Source organism: Triticum urartu, chromosome 5, assembly GCF_003073215.2.
Source record: "Triticum urartu cultivar G1812 chromosome 5, Tu2.1, whole genome shotgun sequence".
In the NCBI taxonomy this organism is placed as follows: Eukaryota; Viridiplantae; Streptophyta; class Magnoliopsida; order Poales; family Poaceae; genus Triticum; species Triticum urartu.
In genome coordinates, this window is record NC_053026.1 from 192,512,166 (window position 1) to 192,532,571 (window position 20,406).

Below are 20,406 nucleotides of genomic sequence, written 5' to 3' on the forward strand. Positions count from 1 at the left end.
AAAAGCTCAAGATTATCCCGACATCGTACTGGGTACGCTTCTTGTCAATTGTCACCCAGCTTCAGTTCTGTTCGATACTGGAGCATCCCACTCCTTCATATCCGAAGGTTATGCTCGGTTGCACGACATGTCATTTTGTGATATGCCAACTCCACTAATAATCCAGACTCCTGGTTCCAAATGACAAACCTCCAAGGTAAGCCATGGTAATGAAATCCTTGTTGACAGACTGGTATTCCTTGCTTCTTTGATATCTCTCAAGTCTTCAGATATTAACATCATCTTGGGTATGGACTGGATGACAGCTCATCATGCCAAGATCGATTGTTACACTAGATCTGTTCAACTTACACATCCATCTGGCAAAATAGTCACTATCTCCACTAGAGTTGCAAGGCGTCAACTCTATTCTCTTAATGCCAGCCCTCTTCCAGACCTTGAAGATATTCCGGTAGTCCGTGACTTCCCGGATGTCTTTCCAGAAGAACTGCCAGGTGTCCCACCTGACAGAGATGTAGAGTTTGTCATAGAACTTATCCCAGGAACTGTTCCAATCTCTAGGAGACCATACAAGATGGCACCTTTGGAGTTAGCCGAGCTTAAGAAACAACTTGATGAGTCCTTGCAAAAGGGTTTCATCCGTCCCAGTTCTTCTCCTTGGGCTTGTCCTGTCCTCTTCGTCAAGAAGAAGGATGGTACGGATCGGATGGTTGTAGATTATCGTCCCATTAATTTGGTCACGATAAAGAACAAGTATCCGCTCCCCAGGATCAACGACCTGTATGATCAGCTCGCCGGATCCTCAGTCTTTTCCAAGATGGATTTGAGGTTAGGCTACCACCAAATCAAAATCAGAAACGGGGACATCCCCAAAACGGCATTTGTCACTCGTTATGGTCAATACGAGTACACCATAATGTCTTTCGGCCTAACCAATGCTCCAGCTACTTTCTCCCGCTTGATGAACTTGATCTTTATGGAGTACTTAGATAAGTTCGTCGTGGTTTATCTCAATGATATTCTTATTTACTCGAAGAACGAGGAAGAGCATGCCGAACATCTTAGACTCGTGTTAGAAAAACTCAGAGAGCACCGCCTTTATGCCAAGTTCCCCAAGTGTGAATTTTGGTTGCCATAAGTGACCTATCTGGGCCACCTGATCTCTGGTAAGGGCATTGCTATCAATCCCAAGAGAGTCAAAGCCGTTCTCGATTGGACTCCACCCGAAACGGTCAAACAAGTTAGGAGTTTCCTTGGTCTAGCCAGTTATTGTCGCCGCTTTGTTGAAAACTTCTCCAAAGTGGACAAACCCCTCACAGAGCTCCTCAAGATAAAAGTTTTGAGTGGACCCCATAGTGTGAGCATAGTTTTCAGGAACTGAAAAGACACCTGACTTCTGCGCCCATACTTGTGCCACCGGATTTCACTAAAGACTTTGTTATCTATTGCGACGCTTCGCGTCAAGGACTAGGTTGCATTCTTATGCAGGATCGTCATGTGATTGCCTATGCATCTCGACAGTTCCATCCACATGAGGAAAATTATCCTACACATGATCTGGAGCTTGCAGCCGTAGTCTATGCACTTAAGACTTGGCGACATTACCTTCTTGGTAACCGTTGCGAAATCTACACTGACCATCAGAGTCTCAAGTATATCTTCACCCAACCGGATCTGAATCTCAGACAGAGACGTTGGTTGGAGTTGATCTCGGATTACGACTTAGGAATCACCTACACCCCAGGCAAAGCCAATGTCATGGCTGATGCTTTAAGTCGTAAATCCTATTGCAACAACCTCATGTTGCAACAATGTCAACCACCCCTCCATGAGGAATTCTGTAAGCTTAACCTTCACATAGCTCCTCGTGGTTCCCTTTCTACCTTGGGGGCGAAACCTACCCTTACGGATCAGATCATAGAGGCTCAGAAGCATGATACGGGAATTTCCCGAATCAAGAAGAATATTCCCAAGGGAGTTGCTGGCTGTTTCTCTATGGATGAACGAGGCGTTGTTTACTTTGGAAACCGTTTGGTGGTTCCCAAATGTCAACAGATGCAGCAACTGATCCTTAAGGAGGCCCATGAATCCCCTCTCACGATTCATCTCGGTAGTACAAAGATGTATCAGGACCTACGCCAGAGGTTCTGGTGGACTAGGATGAAGAGAGAAATCGCTCAGTATATTGCCAACTGTGACGTTTGTCGTCGCGTTAAGGCAGAGCATCAGAGACCTGCTGGCACCCTTCAACCTTTAGCTATTCCAGAGTGGAAATGGGACAAAGTTGGTATGGACTTCATCACCGGCTTTCCCAGGACCAAGAAAGGAAATAATGCTATCTTCGTAGTCATTGACCGTCTTTCCAAAGTGGCTCACTTCCTACCTGTTCGAGAGAGTATCACTGCTAGTCAGCTCGCTGACTTATATATGTCTCCCGAATAGTGTCACTCCATGGTGTTCCACTAGAGATCAATTCAGACCGTGGCAGTCTTTTCACCTCTCATTTCTGGGAAAGTTTCCAGAATGCCATGGGAACTCATCTTTCTTTTAGTACTGCTTTCCACCCTCAGTCAAGTGGTCAGGTGGAAAGGGTCAACCAAATTCTTGAAGACGTGCTTAGAGCTTGCGTTATCTCATTCGGTATGGATTGGGAGAAATGTCTTCCCTTTGCCGAGTTTGCTTATAACAATAGCTACCAATCCAGTCTTAAGAAAGCACCCTTCGAGAATGTCTGTAGTGGACAAAGATTGTCGAGACAAACCATTTGGGATAAATAAAACAGAAACTGGTCAATTACCCACTCCTGTACTTAACGCGACGTACAAATCGTGTCACTTCTTCTTATATGACATCGTTGGCAAATCAGTCACGAATATCTAAAGCTGATTTCTCTCCTTCAATCGCCCATAACCCGGGTGACCAGAGACAATTCTTGCACAGAACCTGCGTGGCATAGATCCTTAATGACACTAACATCTATGTGTCAGGAACGAGTCAAGTTCGCATCAATTCGTGAGAATTCTCGAAAACAGCCCAACTCTGCACAAGAGAGCCAGTATGACCATCGTCATAAGGAGGAATGCTTATGAAAGTATGGTGGAACCGACTCATTGCACGGAAGGGTAGGCTTACCATTCAGGTTTTAGTTCCCCGTATGTAAGGTACGCATGCGTTTCGCGCGTATCAACGGGCCAATGTTGTAAACGTCGCCACTCAGTTTGGTACGCTTGGTCCGCTAATTCTCCTGCATTTCGTACCCATCTTTTGGAAACGGAAAGAGTTGGAACCACCAAATCGGTTATTCTCACTCTATGAAGAGATCTAAAAAGCACGAACTACCTCCAATATTTAAACAATTTTCTCACGTTCATGGCAAATGCAGAGAAACAACCAGCACACTTTCCGCTCTGGGACGTCATCTACACACTTCATGTGCGTTGATTGCGGAAAATTCCCGTATCATGCTTCTGATTGTCTCCTCTATTGATCAGTGATCGCGTAAGGGTAGATAGCCCGAATCACACACATCGCTAGAGCCATAGGAAGGAGAGCCATTAGGACGCGACGAAACGCCCTTAGATGTTCTGCACAAAGGAGTATATCGCTTAACACTAAGTATCGAGAACTACCGAATTCCTCATGGAGGGTGTTGACACTTAGGTTGAACATGAGGTTTGTGCAATCACGGATTTAATGACTATAATAACAATCAGCCATGACATTGGCTATTTGCCTGGAGTGTAGGTGATTCCTCCGTTCACAGTCATGTATACTGGCATCAAGCAGAGCGGGTCACTCGAGATCAACGACCAACCAACGTCCTTCCTGTCCCTAGATTCTACGAAATCATGGTATGCTATCGGACGTATTCAGATAACTCTGAAGATTCATATCTGAGACTCTGATGGTCAGTGTAGATTTCGCAACGGTTACCAAGAAGGTAATGTCGCCAAGTCTTAAGTGCATAGACTACGGCTGCAAGCTCTAGATCATGTGTAGGATAATTTTCCTCATGTGGATGCAACTGTCGAGATGCATAGGCAATCACATGACGATCCTGCATAAGAATGCAACCTAGTCCTTGACGCGAAGCGTCGCAATAGATAACAAAGTCTTTAGTGAAATCCGGTGGCACGAGTATGGGCGCAGAAGTCAGGCGTCTTTTCAGTTCCTGAAAACTGTGCTCACACTGTGGGGTCCACTCAAACCTTTTATCTTTCTTGAGAAGCTCCGTGAGGGGTTTGGCCACTTTGGAGAAGTTTTCAACGAAGAGCGACAATAACTGGCTAGACCAAGGAAACTCCTAACTTTTGACCGTTTCGAGGCGGAGTCCAATAAGAATGGTGCTCTCTCGTGGAACGCGCCTCTTATTCTCCAGAAAAGCACTCCATCCAATAACATGGATTTCCAGCGCTCTCTGATACCCAATTGTGGCAACTACTCCTGCAACCACCAGTACGGATCACTGTCGAGAAATCTTGGTTTCGCTAACAGCTGCCATCTCTTGGATCTTTTTGATATCAGGACTTAACACTATATATTTGAATTGGACAGGTTTCATATAGTTTAGATATTCCAGAGTCATAATTTCCTTAATGGCCACCAAAATGATATGGGACCATCTGGATGAGCGGCCTGACTAGTAATTATAAGTATAATCTAGATGCCACAATTATTTCTCACAAGCATTTATGAACAGGGGAGTTTTTTTAACCATCTTATCGTAAGTTAGATCAGCAAAAGACAAGGTGTTAAAAAAACGAGCCACAGTGTCATGATAATGACCATACAAGGACAGGATAAAATAGTATGAGAGAGGAGAGGGATATCCCGTGTACTGATCTCTTTGGCTCTGCATGACTAGCTGGCTCACCCCTCCTGCTTACTTGCCGCAACTAAGCACAGAGGCCGCCGGCTCACGCTCTGACTGTCCCCTGAGAGCGTAGACATTGTCTACGTCTCCAGCCAATCCAATTCCCGTTCCTTTCTCTTGGGAGGCGATGCAACCAGGCGAGGTACACGGGTATGGCCGGCTCGGACGCGTCCATGCGGCCACAGTGCACGTTCGGCCTGACCTCCACCCTTGCCATCCTCTGCATGTCTCCCTCCGTCAGCTCCCTGAGGTGCACCTTCACTGCCGTATCTTCCATGTTCCGTCGATCATAGCTCTCCTCTTGCAGGTTTGCTACGTGGATTAGGTATGTCGTCTCGCCATATGAGCGCCAATACGCTTATGTCATGCGTCGCTGAGCACTTGGCTATTTCTATTCATTAGCATGAAGGATTGTTATGCAGTGCCCCGTGTTACGGGTTATACCATGTCTTGCGTTTGCCGTATTGAGGATCATCTGGGTTATATAGGTGTGGCATAGTTGATAATGGTGTATGGAGATAGCCCTGGCCGACACTGGAGGCGAAGTTGGGGATATTGAATTTGAGGATTCAATGTTCAAGGGTGGTGATCGAGATCTTTTCAGGAGACATCATGGTCGGGTAATATGATCGTCGACGGGATATGGATGTCTATAGATTATGATGGAATGGAAGTGGTAGTGAAAATTAGGTAGAGAATGGTAGAATGAAATGAATGATTCAGAGGGAGAGAAAAATACGTTGTTTGGATAGAGAGTGAATAATGTTGTAAAGATATAAAAAATGAATACGAAATTAAATTAAAAGAGATTCAATTGAATTATGTAAGGGTTTATGACAGAATAAAATTGATAAATAGAATAAATAATTAGTATGCAAGATAGATGTAAAATGGATTTAAAAAATTAACAATGAAAGCGATGCACATCAACTCAGCGACGACATTTACCTGGCGTGACCACGCTAACTAGGTTCGTTCGAAACTTCAACTACGCTCTTCAAATAAATTTAGTGATAAATAATGGGCAAGAAATATGAAGTGTGTACAATGAATGGAGATAAAACTAATTAACAAAATGCACGTAGTTGCAAGATACTTGCTAAAGAGTTTATCAAGATTGTCATCCAGATATAACAAGACCAAACTATCACAGCCGGTCAGCAGCACGTCCTAATTTGTGATTCTTATGAACAACGAATCAATTAGAATCAATTCACAGAGTTGAGGAAAAGGATGATATGATAACCAATATGCAAAGCCGATTAGAAATCTGAAACTAGATTCGGACAAAGTAAAACTGTCAAAAGCATTTGGAGAACTTCAAAAGGAATAAATAAAATCCAGAACATACAACAAGTTGCGAAAACACTAGGAACATCAACAGAATTAAAATTCGGGACCATAACAAACATTAAGACTACGGTTTGTAACGTCATCTAGAGAAAGAACTAGTTCCCCAATCAGAAAAGGATAAGATGACTCAGATCAGAAGGTCATGAGGATAAGGAGTAAAAAGAGCCTACGTTCCCTTCCACAATCAATTCCCTTATATAACTAAAGCATTTCTAGACTCAACTTCGACCAGTTTGGCTTGGTAATCCTACAAGGCAGTCAGGCTCTGATACCAACGCTATCAGGACCCCGATCCTAAGTCACACCGATCTAGCATGTAACACTTCATATCACTTTGCGGCCTCACGCACGGTATTCCCACGGGTGCCACCTTACTGGCCCGGGACCGTTTGCGCCTTTTGGCTCACGTATATGATAGTGTCGCTAGCATCCATATGACAGAGAACCCGGGCCGACATGGCTAGTCGTGAACCCAAAGTCGGCACTAACCTATGGGGACAGGCATACATGAATCACATCGAGCATGTCGGTCAACAGCGTGTGAATCCGGGCTGTAGCACTGGGCTAACAGGACTCCGGGAACCCGGGCTGTAGCAGGCTAGGCAGGACTCCGGATGTCACCGCGTGACATTTCCCCGAAGGGACAGACACAGGAACGAAGTGAACACATGCCGGCCAGTCAAGTGTTCCTGAGCAGTAGTGCTGGGCTAGCAGGACTCCGGTGAACCGGGCTGTAGCGGGACTACTATGGCGCGAGCACGCACATTTCCTCCATACAGAGAGGCCCGTCTTACTTACGATACCATTCCTCCCATAAAGGAGAGGCTGACCACAGGTAAACAACCTAGGTTGTCAGATCCAACACGATAGAACTAATCACGACCGTCTGCGTGCACGCATAACATGCAGTAATGTGACCTGTCCAACATGATCCACATAACTAATCTATAAGAAAAGCCAGAGAGCAGACTAGCATGCCACTACAAACAGGTCTCATGATCATATCAGAGCATTAGAAGCAAAGAACATCCAGCCATGTCTAGTCCTAACCAGGCATCAACCCTCACCCAAACCGGAAAGACTAAAAGCCCTGACGAGCTCGCTAAAATGCAAAGACCCGCTCACACAGGGAGAATGAATCGAGCACTAAGTGCTGGAGATACCAAGTCCTCTCTGCACGGTTCGGAAGAGTCTCACACTCTAACTTCCTTTACCCTTCGAATATTCTCCGAAACGCATATAAGACGATACGAACAATACACCCCTTAGAGAACGCGTAAACCGACCGCCCTGAAGGGTCCGAATGACAAGCCTCGTATCACGTCTCACGTACTATTCACTCAAAATTTATACAAAGGGGAGTTTTAACAAGCACATTGGGGGGACTCTGGTAACCTAATATAGAGAATCAAAAAACTTCTTTGAGTAGAAACCAGCACGGTCGCACATATTCCCGCATATAATACTCACTATGATCCATCACCTCTTCCTACAGAAGGCCAATCTCCTAGCTACTCAATGTATCTTGCGTATTTTGACGTATCCAGCATGCGATACCGCGACCTGTAACAGGGTTCAACTCCACATTTCTCACTCGGCATGACCTACTCAACTTCGAGGGACACTCACACGGCCTAGCCGTATGGAGCATATGTGAGCCCTCGCCCCCAGGCGCTAGATACCTTATTGTCCTCTCGACCATCACGCCTTCCTAGCAGACCACGTACAGCCCTGTACATCCGCAGCGCTACCAATGCTACCTCGACAACCTTCAAGTCGAACCGCACCAGCGCCCGAACTCCGGCACGCCGCCGCGCGAATCTCCAGTCCAGAGCTCCGGTACTCCCTCCAGGCTCATCCCACATCAACCTCCACGTGGATGCGGACGCTATACGAGTGGAATCCGCCTGGCTCTCACCGCGACGCTCCATACGCTCTGCCCTTCGTAGCGTTCCATTTCCGGCGAAAAGCACCGCGTCTGCGTGGTTGGTCATCTAGTCCCGGCCGAACTCGCGAGAAGTTACGTTGGCCGGGGCCTGTAATTTACATCCGCAAACGGACTATCACTCCACCCATTAGCGCACCCCACCGGCCGCCTGAGGCGGGTAGTTCGGTTCACGGGCCCCAGAGCCAACGAACAACTTTGTGCAGGCAGGTCTCGCGGCCGTCTTCAACGCGCCGGGTCTTAAAACAACCAGTCCCGGTCACTGGACGGCCACTGGTCTCGCCACACATGGTCAGGTCTTCGACGTGGTGGCGTAACGCCCTGCGTCCGACGCCTATGCTCTTTATGTACGTCCACGCCACAGCACCCGAATAACTGATGTCCTGTCCTGGTCATGTTAGAAAAATCACATCAAATACGCGAATGTTGTCAAGAACAAGTAGTTAAATAACGTCCTAAAACACTTCATAGAACCATGTTAACCGTTACAAACTCAAGAGCTGAACAAAAGATATTATAATATAGCAATAAGTATGCATCAATTCCTAAAAAATAGCCATAAAAGAATATCCCATTTAATGGCCGCAGAGTTTTATCACTATGCAAGTGAACTAGAAACCGGAAGTTTATAGGCCCTGGATCACTTAACCTCGTAGTGAAGAGAACCAAACCGTAATTGTAAGTGGCCAATGAAAATTATAGTAACCTTTAAGATTAACGATAGCGTTTTATGGCATAATCTGAACCCCTTCGAGCTACTTAATGATAGTGTGGATCTTCCCAACACTCAAAGTAGAATGCCAACACATTCATCAAGGCAGCGAAAATACGGCGGTAGCATTCCCTATTTGCAAATGTCCATCTTCATCCATCTATGCACTATTTTTTGCATATGGTTGTATATTGATTGCCGGCACCGTCCCTTCTCGATAGGTTCTACTCCGGAAGGTGTCCCGAGTACCTGTCTGAGGAGCAGTGCTTCTTCGTGGATCTATCAGGCAAGCAACCCCCCTTGAGCATTTTGATAAATCCCACTCTCTTGCTCCTGCTCCTTATACTGCATTAGGACAACAACGATTCAAACTGCTACTTTCTGCTGCGGTAGTTGAACCCATTCCTCTGCATGACCTGTCATTGCCACAGTAAATAGTTGAAACCCACTAGCATGAGTAGGAATTGCTTAAGCCTTGATGTGCCTACTCATCCATGCTTGATTTCTTCATGCCAGCTATGCTTAGTGTTGTGTCAGGTCTGATTCATCGGGAATGAATCGGAGTGGTGAACATGTCCTACCGGTAAAGCCTAAGTGTGTGAACACGTTTTGGTAAAGGTAGCGATGAGAGGCCATGTAGGAGTACATGGTGGGTTGTCTCATTGGAACCGTCCTTAAGCACTGAGTTCTGTGTATGTTATCCAAGTCCAGTTACTACCACACATTGGGTTCCGGTTATTCGGCCCCTCTCGGCCTGTTAATCCACATGATCTCTGTCCAGGAGTTGCAACTAGTTTCTGGCGTTTGTAGGTAGTGCTACTTGTCTACCAGGTGGTGTCCGATGGGACGGGCTTGGGATAGACTAGGCACCGTGGCACGGTGTACCAAGTGGCACCCGGATGGTGGGCTTGGGAACCCTGCACACATCGTTTGGGGCCGTGAGCGACACCCCGGCGGATCTCCTTGCGGATGGAACCCGAATAGGCGATAAACCTGGACTAGAGACTTGTGTGGTTAGTCAGGTCATGGCCGACACCCTCGCTCGGCTTCTGCTTGAAGGTTGCCGAGGTACATGACGTGTACAGGGAGATAAGTGGCGAGAGCGTGTGTGAAGAAGTATACCCCTGCAGGGTTAACATTATCTATTCGAATAGCCGTTTTCCTCAGATATGGAAACTTGGAGGACATATGTAGTACATAGAAAACTTGAAGTGGATACTCTAGAATCCGCAAGATAAGTGTGAGTGCTATGGATGGCCTTCTCGTAGGAAGACGGGAACGGATCCATAGTGGAGTATTGATATGGTGAATATGTGGACTCGTGTGCATCTTCTCACCTCAAAGGAGTTTCTGATACTCGTATTATAGGTTAGCCACTGAGTCAAAGCTGGCTTGCTGCTGTTAAAACTCCACCATCCCCCTTTGTTGATAATGTTGCATATGTAGATAGTTTTGATGTAAGACTTGCTAAGTACCTTTGTACTCACGTTTGCTTATTTATGTTTTGCAGTTGGGTACACTAGTGACTTCGACGAGTAGCTTGTATCCCAGCTACGATCTTGTACCCTTGGGAGGGTCGTGTATAGTCAGGCTTCTTAGTCTTTTCCTTTTGTAGTTGTCTGTACTCAGACATGTAATGCTTCCGTTGCTTGTATGCTCTGACTGATGGGTCATGAGACCCCTGTTTGGATTGAATGCTATGTGGCTCTTCTGGGCCTTTATCTATATGAGTTTGAGTTATGTTGTGATGCCATGTTGTACATCACATACTTTCATGTTATGCGTACGTGTAATGTGTATTGCTATGTGTGGGATCCGACAACCTAGTTGTTTACCTCTGGTAGCCTCTCTTATGGGGAAATGTAGTCTTGTGCTTCCATGAGCCATAGTAGTCCGCTACAGCCCGGTTCACCGGAGTCCTGCTAGCCCAGCACTACTGCTCCGGAACACTTGACTGGCCGGCATGTGATTCACTTCGTTCCTGTGTCTGTCCCTTCGGGGAAATGTCACAAGGTGACATCCAGAGTCCTGCCTAGCCTGCTACAGGCCGGGTTCCCGGAGTCCTGTTAGCCCAGTGCTACAGCCCGGATTCATACGCTGTTGACCGACATGCTCGAGGTTGATTCATGTATGCCTGTCCCTGTAAGTTAGTGCTACTTTGGGTTCACGACTAGTCATGTCGGCTCGGGTTCTCTGTCATATGGATGCTAGCGACACTATCATATACGTGAGCCAAAAGGCGCAAACGGTCCCGGGCCAGGTAAGGTGCCACCCGTGGGAATACCGTGCGTGAGGCCGCAAAGTGATATGAAGTGTTACATGCTAGATCGGTGTGACTTAGGATCGGGGTCCCGACATCATATCAATTATATTGATTGCATGTGATGTTTATCCTTTATGCATCTTATTTTGCTTAGTACGACGGTAGAATTATAAGATGATCTCTCACTAAATTTCAAGGTATAAGTGTTCTCCATGAGTATGCCCCATTGCTATAGTTTGTCGTGCCGAGACACCATGTGATGATCGGGTGTGATAAGCTCTACGTTCACATACAATGGGTGCAAGCCAGTTTTGCACACGCAGAATACTCAGGTTAAACTTGATGAGCCTAGCATATGCAGATATTGCCTCGGAACACTGAGACCGAAAGGTCGAGCATGGATCATATAGTAGATATGATGAACATAGTGATGTTCACCATTGAAAACTACTCCATCTCATGTGATGATCGGACATGGTTTAGTTGATATGGATCATGTGATCATTTAGATGACTAGAGGGATGTCTATCTAAGTGGGAGTTCTTAAGTATTATGATTAATTGAACTTTAATTTATCATGAACTTAGTCCTGATAGTTTTTGCATATCTATGTTGTATATCAATAGCTCGCAATGTAGCTCCACGTTTATTTTTGATATGTTCCTAGAGAAAAACTATGTTGAAAGATGATAGTAGCAATGATGCGGACTAGCTCCATGATCCGAGGATTATCCTCATTGCTGCACCGAAGAATTATTGTCGGATTTTGGGTTCCGGCAAAACCCTTGAGGTTCGAACACTGGGGTGCGCATGAAGATCTCTCCCCCCTTTCTAGCTCGCACACATCATGATCTCACGGCCTAGCTCGATGAACCCAAAGAGCAAGAGGACACAAGATTTATACTTGTTTGGGCCACCGATGTGGTGTAATACCCTACTCCAGTGTGGTGTGGTGGATTGCCTCTTGGGCTCTGGATGAACAGTTACAAGGGAAGAACAGCCTCCTGAGGTGAGGTGTTCTTGTGCTTGGCGAACTTCTGTGGTTGAGGATGATCTGAATGACCTCCCCCCGTTGTGGTGGTGGCTAGTCCTATTTATAGAGGCCCTAGTCCTCTTCCCAAATATTGAGCGGGAAGGGATCCCACAACGGCCAAATTTGAAGGGAGACAAGTAGTACAAGTTATCCTGACAAAAGTAGTCTTCGCCTGCCAAAGGCTCTGGTGGTGACGCCATCTTAGGCTCCACAGTGACCCCCGTCCTGCCATCCTGCTGGTCTTGGTCTTGTTGCACCGATATGGAAACCTTTGCCTAATGCCTCGGCACTCCTCGCCTGCGCTTGCCTCTTTAGCACCAAAGAGGAAACTAGGACACTGCGCGCGCTGGCGCCTACCTGGCTCCAGTCGTCATGGCTTGCGTCACAGAAACCTCACGAGGTGTCCCTTGCCTTGATCACTCCACCCCTCGCGAGCCAGCCTGGTGAAGTTGCCCCTGAGGAGGTCTTGTATCGTCTGCCTCGCGAGGCTTGGCCCCTCGTGAGGGTCTTGAGTGTTTGCTGGTGAAGATGGGCCGTACAGGGCCGCTGGTGGAGCCACGCTGCGGGCCGCAGGCAGGAAAGTCTGGGGACCGCGCTCGGACTTGGCTTCAAGGCGAAGCCAAAGGGCAAGTGCGGAGCGCCGCGGGCCCCAACAGCCTGTGGCCCTGGTTGGCGCGTGGCGACTGATTGGATGTGGGCGTCTCCGCTTCCTCACGCTGCCTCGGCAACTGCCCAACTTGACGAGTCCTTGCTGCATGCAGAAAAAGTTCATTATTACCTTAGATCATGGAGGCCGGCGATTGTCATCCCCTTGGCTATAAATGGGAAGAGGGGGCGGAGCCCCTGTCACCCATCTCTTCCTTTGCTTCTCCCACTCCTTCTTCTTCCTTGCTTCACTGCTCGCTGCATCGACCATGGAGCCGATATGGAGGTTCTCGGCCGCGGAGAAGGGAAAGACTCTCCTTGACGAGCCTGAGCCACTTCCGCCGAAGAAGAGGCTGTCTCATCATCGCGATATAGTCGTGAGGCCGGAAGTGTCGCGGCCATGGTATGAGCGGCCACCTCCCGGGTACCCGCTGCCTTTGTATGCCCAAGCTGAAGGCTCCAGAAGGAGGGGCGACAAGCGCTGCCGCCTGCGCCAGGGCCATGGTCACCACGCTGCAGTGACGCACGCCGTCGCCCAGGGGTCCATGCCGCGGACTCCGCACGTGAATTCGTGCTATGGGCGGCGATGCCCCCGCGCACTTGGATTCGCTTCCCGCAGTTCTTGGCCGCCGAGATGCCGCCGAGGGGTCTCCTCGAGCTTTGGCTGAAGCACACCAACTGCGACGAACCGGCGACTGGGGCGGAGGTTGAAGCCTTCTCCTTCGAGCGGATCTTCATGACTCATGGCTGGGGCGAGGTCGCCCGAGTCTGCCTTGCGGAAGGCACCCTCGCCATCCACTTCAAGTACGACGGCGTCTCCATGATGTTCTTCAAGGTCTTCGACGAGGAAGGCCGTCTCTTGGAGTGCTGCCCTGGAGAGGGTCGTCAGGACGGGGCAGCGGCCAACACCGAGCCTGGCGCTGGGCTCGCCAGCAGCTCCTCCAGCGACGGTGGTGACTCCTGGTGGTCCAAGGACTCTCCCAATCTCTTCGAGACTCCGGAGACAATCGACGACAGCTACGTGCTTCCGAGCTCTTGCTGGGCCCGGAGCAAGGCCGCAGCGTCCAGCCGCCGCCGTCGCTGATCTGGATGGGGTTGGCGCCGGCCTTCGGAGGCCCACTATTGATGATGGCATCGGCGATGTTCGGCGCGTGTAGATAGGGCCTCTAGAAAGTTCCTTTGCTTGTTCCCTGCGAGGAATCAAGACAGACCCGTGGGGCGTGTAAAGGGTTTGTAATGTCTTTTGTTGATATTATCCTTATTATGAAAATTTGCAAACGCATGTCCTGCTAAGGCTCGGTCTCCCCTTTCCAACCCCGCGGCAGCTTTGTGCTCTAAGCCGATAGGTCCCGGTCCCCAGGCAGGTTGTAGCCGTCGCTAGTATGTCAGGTCGCGATGCCGTGGTCAAGGCCAGGAGGTGAGCGGCCCGAGGTCCAGTAAGAGCTCCTGAGGCGCGATGCTCAAGAGGTCCCCTTTAGCGCGCAAGAAGCTACCTGAGGATGGGGAAGGGAGGCAACGTTGCCACATCAGGGCAGCGAAAGGCGAGGATCTTATGTCATAGCGCTGGGTCGATCTAGGTGCGAGACCTATCTTGGCATTCCGGAGCTGGTTCCTTGTGTGGCGCCAGACTTGGGCGTCGACCACTGTTGGGTAGCTAGGTTAGGCCCATGCGAACCTCCCCTGTTCTCCATGCTCTTCTGTGTGCTTTGCGTCCTCAGGTCCTGGCCCTCAAGCGAGCTCAACCGCTGCTGGTATGCCAGGTCGCAATGTCGTGATCAAGGCTAGGGGGTGAGGGCTGGAGAGCCAGTAAGAGCTCCTGAGTCGCGATGCTCAGGAGCCCCCCTTTTAACGTGCAAGCGAATTGCGTGGGAGAAGAGGGAGCCCGCGGTACCGCCCGCTGTAGTCCTCGAGAGGTTCCTGCAAGTTAGCGCCAGGAAAGGCACAAATTGCCATGGTGATTGCCGGTCCGCCACTTGTTGCTTCACAAGGAGGTGAAGGCACTGACAGTCTGGTGAGGTGACGTGCACGGGTGTGCCGCGAGCCAGAGCTCGACCGCTCAGATTGTCAGTGTTGCAGGGACGAACCCGAGCACAACCACCGTGCTGGCATGAGAGTTTACCGTGGCGGGCGATAATCAAGCAGGCAGTGATGATAGGTAGCTTATGCATGGAAAGCAAACTAGCTTAGGTAAGTGCAAGAACGATACACGCCACTGGGTTGGTCCTGGGTGGCTTAGGGATGATGCTGCCCGAGAGGCGCCCCTAGCAGGGTGAATTAAAGATGCTAGTGGATACATGCCGCAAGGACAAGCCCACACGGCATGGGAATAATGGAGCCCAGGGGGCGCTCCTAGCTAAATAAACTTGGGAAATGTCACCTAGTTTGGTTGTCGAAGGAGTGTTGGGGTAGCTGAAGGCGCACGCTGAAGAAGTCGCTCCTCACGAGCCGTCGAGGCCCAGAGCCTCGGGAGGCTCCGGAGGCTCAGGTGGCCTCCTGAGGATCGTCTCCATCTCCGCTAGGACTGCATGATGCCTGGCCTCCTGACCTGCCAGGATGCTCCGCAGATTGCGTTGGAAGGTGGCTGCCACGCTCGGCAAACCGAACGACATGCGAACGTAGCTGTGAGGTGGACCCTCACACCGGCCAGCACGCGAAGGCCAGAAGCGCTTGATGTCTACTACACAACCTTCTTCTTATAGACGTTGTTGGGCCTCCAAGTGCAGAGGTTTATAAGACAGTAGCAAATTTCCCTCAAGTGGATGACCTAAGGTTTATCAATTTGTAGGAGGCGTAGGATGAAGATGGTCTCTCTCAAGCAACCCTGCAACCAAATAACAAAGAGTCTCTTGTGTCCCCAACACACCCAATAAAATGGTAAATTGTATAGGTGCACTAGTTCGGCGAAGAGATGGTGATACAAGTGGTATATGGATGGTAGGTAAAGGGTTTTGTAATCTAGAAATATAAAAACAACAAGGTAACTAATGATAAAAGTGAGCGTAAACGGTTTTGCAATGCGTTGAAACAAGGCCTAGGGTTCATACTTTCACTAGTGTAAGTTCTCTCAACAATAATAACATAATTGGATCACATAACTATCCCTCAACATGCAACAAAGAGTCACTCCAAAGTCACTAATAGCGGAAAACAAACGAAGAGATTATGGTAGGGTACGAAACCACCTCAAAGTTATTCTTTCCAATCAATCCGTTGGGCTATTCCTATAAGTGTCACAAACAGCCCTAGAGTTCGTACTAGAATAACACCTTAAGACACAAATCAACCAAAACCCTAATGTCACCTAGATACTCCAATGTCACCTCAAGTATCCGTGGGTATGATTATACGATATGCATCACACAATCTCAGATTCATCTACTCAACCAACACAAAGAACCTTAAAGAGTGCACCAAGTTTCTACCGGCGAGTCAAGACGAAAACGTGTGCCAACCCCTATGCATAGGTTCATGGGCGGAACCCGCAAGTTGATCACCAGAACATACATCATTACACAACACATCATACATCATCATTACATCATCATAGCATGTATCATATGTGCATGGATATACCGGCTTATATGGCAGGAATCGGTTTTTAAACTAGGTTATACTTATTCAAATCTTTAATAGCCAACACGGCTGGATTTTTTTATTATGGTTATCAATAACCAATATGATGACTGAGGTTTTCAAAGTCGCTTTAGCGCAATGACTATTATTTTATCGATGGATATGAATTATTCTACAATGAAAGGAATAGTCCCGAGTCGCTGCAGGCTTACGACCCGGCACTTGGGGGCTACATTATTCAAGTTAGGATTACATCAAATACACAAGTCTCATGTTGCTGCAAGCATGCACCATGACACTTGGGGGCTAATGCAAAGTCATTTTTTCCTCACCTTATTGATGACCCGACTCATCACATTGTAATGAGCCAGCCCTTGGGGGCTACCAATTGCTCCTGTCAACAATTCAAGGTACACAAGTCTTAAATCCATTATATTGAAAGGTCCACTACTCAGTTGGAAGAGTACAAAGCTCTTAACCTTATGGACGTGGGTTCGAGCCCCATGGAGAGGATTACAACATATGATATTCTTTTCAATGAAATATACATAAAGTCCCAGCTCAATATTATCTTACTGAGCCGGCCCTTGGGGGCTACACGTTGTTGTTCAAGTCTACATGATCATATCTATAAAGTCCCTGCTCATTATTGCATAATGACCTGGCCCTTGGGGGCTACACTGGTTGAAGTTTTTATAAGCATAAGGCAATTTCAAGTCCCAGGTTGCTGCAAGCATGACAACCCGGCACTTGGGGGCTACATATGTGGAATACTCAGTTCTGACTGGTGATTGACATGAACAATCTAGATTTCTTCAAAGCTTGTGACATTCATATTGAAGCAAATCTTAAGTTGTTACTATGTTGCCTTCTTAAGACTTGGGGGCTACAAGTGATAGGCATATAAGAGGTATATTTTCAAAAACGGATGTTAACAAACAGTTATGATCCAGTACCATCAATATTTGTAAACCGGCAAGATTCTACATTCTTAAACCGGCAAGTTCTACATTCTTAATCCGGCAAGTTCTACATTCTTAATCCGGCTGAAGATCAGATGAGTATTTCAAAGACCAATATTTTTGTTAAGCATTGGGAGCTGAGTCAAAGGAGTTATTGTTCACAATATTTCTCTATGACAAACCAATGTCAGCAAATTGATTATGAAGCTGGCCTATTGACCCAGATTTTATTGAAGAAGGAAGTGACAAGCACTTAAGGATGATCATGATCAGTTTAAAATGGATAAATCCAAATTAAACTGGGGGCTAATGTCGGGGATATACCCCGCGGTATGATCCAGTCGGAGTTATAACCCAGCTGGGAATTAGTAAACCGGCTGACAGTTAAGACAGATAGTTAAGACAGACAGTTAAAACAGATGGCTAAGACGGACGGTAAACCGGTGGGTGGTAAACCGGCAGGTGTTACGGCAGGTGGTAAACCGGCAGGTGTTAAGGCAGGTGGTAAACTGGTTGGTGTTAAGTCAGATGATAACCCGGCAGGAGTTAAGCCAGATGATAACCTGGCAGGAGTTTAAGTCAGATGATAACTCAGCAGACAATCACAAACCGACAGACCATCTTAAACCGGCACCAGTTATAACCCGGCAGACAGTGATAACTGGGTTGCCAAGAGTTATGAACCCCGAGATGTTATGAAGCCCAAGATGTTAAGAAGCCCATGAAGAGAAGTCATAATAGTTAAGTCTTATGTATGAGTTGGAATCTACATGTAACCCACCCCTTCAACTTATATAAGGAGGGGCAGGGCTCCCCAAAGAGGGACAAGTAAGAAGAAACAATCTTAAGGGTTAGGGTTAACTGGGAGAGCCGGTTTACGGCGACTTCCTCATGATCATAATGAGATCTAGCCACAAACAGCATGTAGGGCTATTACCGGATGATGTTTCCCGGGGCCCAGAGCTGTCTAAATCCTTGTCTTGTGTTGCGTCTCTCGATTCTGTTCAACCCCTCTCAAGCTACCACATAGATGCGTTGGCCTCACGAACAAGTCCTCACACTAGGACATCTGCCGTGATATTTCCACGACAGGTATCCCACGCAAGACATACATCAAGTGTTCTCAAATCCTTAAAGACTCAATCTGATAACATAACTTCAAAGGGAAAACTCTATCCATTACAAGAGAGTAGAGGGGGAGAAACATCATAGGATCCAACTACAATAGCAAATCTCGCGATACATCAAGATCGTACCACCTCAGGAACATGAGAGAGAGAGAGAGATCAAACACATAGCTACTTGTACATACCCTCAGCCCCGAGGGTGGACTACTCCCTCCTCGTCATGGAGAGCGTCGGGATGATGAAGATGGCCACTAGAGAGGGATTCCCCCTCCGGCAGGGTGCCGGAACGGGTCTAGATTGGTTTGCGGTGGCTACAGAGGCTTCTAGCAGCGGAACTCCCGATCTATTGTGCTCCCCGAAGTTTTTACGGTATATGGGTATATATGGGAGGAAGAAGTACGTCGGTGGACCTCCGGGCTGTCCACGAGGCAGGGGGTGCGCCCAGGGGGGTGGGCGCGCCCCCCACCCTCGTGGGCAGCCCGGGACTCTCCTGGTCCAACTCCGATACTCCGTGGGCTTCTTCTGGTCCAAAAATAAGTTCCGTGAAGTTTCAGGTCAATTGGACTCCGTTTTGATTTTCCTTTTCTGCGATACTCTAAAACAAGGAAAAAACAGAAACTGGCACTGGGCTCTAGGTTAATAGGTTAGTCCCAAAAAGCATATAAAATAGCATATAAAACATCCAAGGTTGATAATATAATAGCATGGAACAATCAAAAAATTTAGATACGTTGGAGACGTATCAGCATCCCCAAGCTTAATTCCTGCTCGTCCTCGAGTAGGTAAATGATAAAAACAGAATTTTTGATATGGTATGCTACCTAACATATTTATCCATGTAATTCTCTTTATCGTGGCAAGAATATTCAGATCCGTAAGATTCAAGACAAAAGTTTAATATTGACATAAAAATAATAATACTTCAAGCATACTAACAAAGTAATCATGTCTTCTCAAAATAACATGGCCAAAGATAGCTATCCCTACAAAATCATATAGTCTGGCTATGCTCCATCTTCACCACACAACGTATTTAAATCATGCACAACCCCGATGACAAGCCAAGCAATTGTTTCATACTTTTGATGTTCTCAAACGTTTTCAATCTTCACGCAATACATGAGTGTGAGCCATGGACATAGCACTATAGGTGGAATAGAATGGTGGTTGTGGAGAAGACAAAAAGGAGAAGATAGTCTCACATCAACTAGGCATATCAACGGGCTATGGAGATGCCCATCAATAGATATCAATGTGAGTGAGTAGGGATTGCCATGCAACGGATGCACTATAGCTATAAATGTATGGAAGCTCAACAAAAGAAACTAGTGGGTGTGCATCCAACTTGCTTGCTCATGAAGACCTAGGGCATTTTGAGGAAGCCCATCATTGGAATATACAAGCCAAGTTCTATAATGTAAAATTCCCACTAGTATATGAAAGTGACAACATAGGAGACTCTCTATCATGAAGATCGTGGTGCTACTTTGAAGCACAAGTGTGGTAAAAGGATAGTAGCATTGCCCCTTCTCTCTTTTTCTCTCATTTTTTTCTTTTTTTATTTGGGCCTTTTCTCTTCTTCTTTTTATGGCCTCTTTTTTATTATTATTTTATTTGGGCCTTTTATTTTCTTTTTATGGCCTCTTTTTTATTCCGGAGTCTCATTCCGACTTGTGGGGGAATCATAGTCTCCATCATCCTTTCCTCACTGGGACAATGCTCTAATAATTATAATCATCACACTTTTATTTACTTACAACTCAAGAATTACAACTCGATACTTAGAACAAGATATGACTCTATATGAATGCCTCCGGCAGTGTATCGGGATGTGCAATGACTCATGAGTGACATGTATGGAAGAATTATGAACGCTGGCTTTGTCACAAATACGATGTCAACTACATGATCATGCATAGC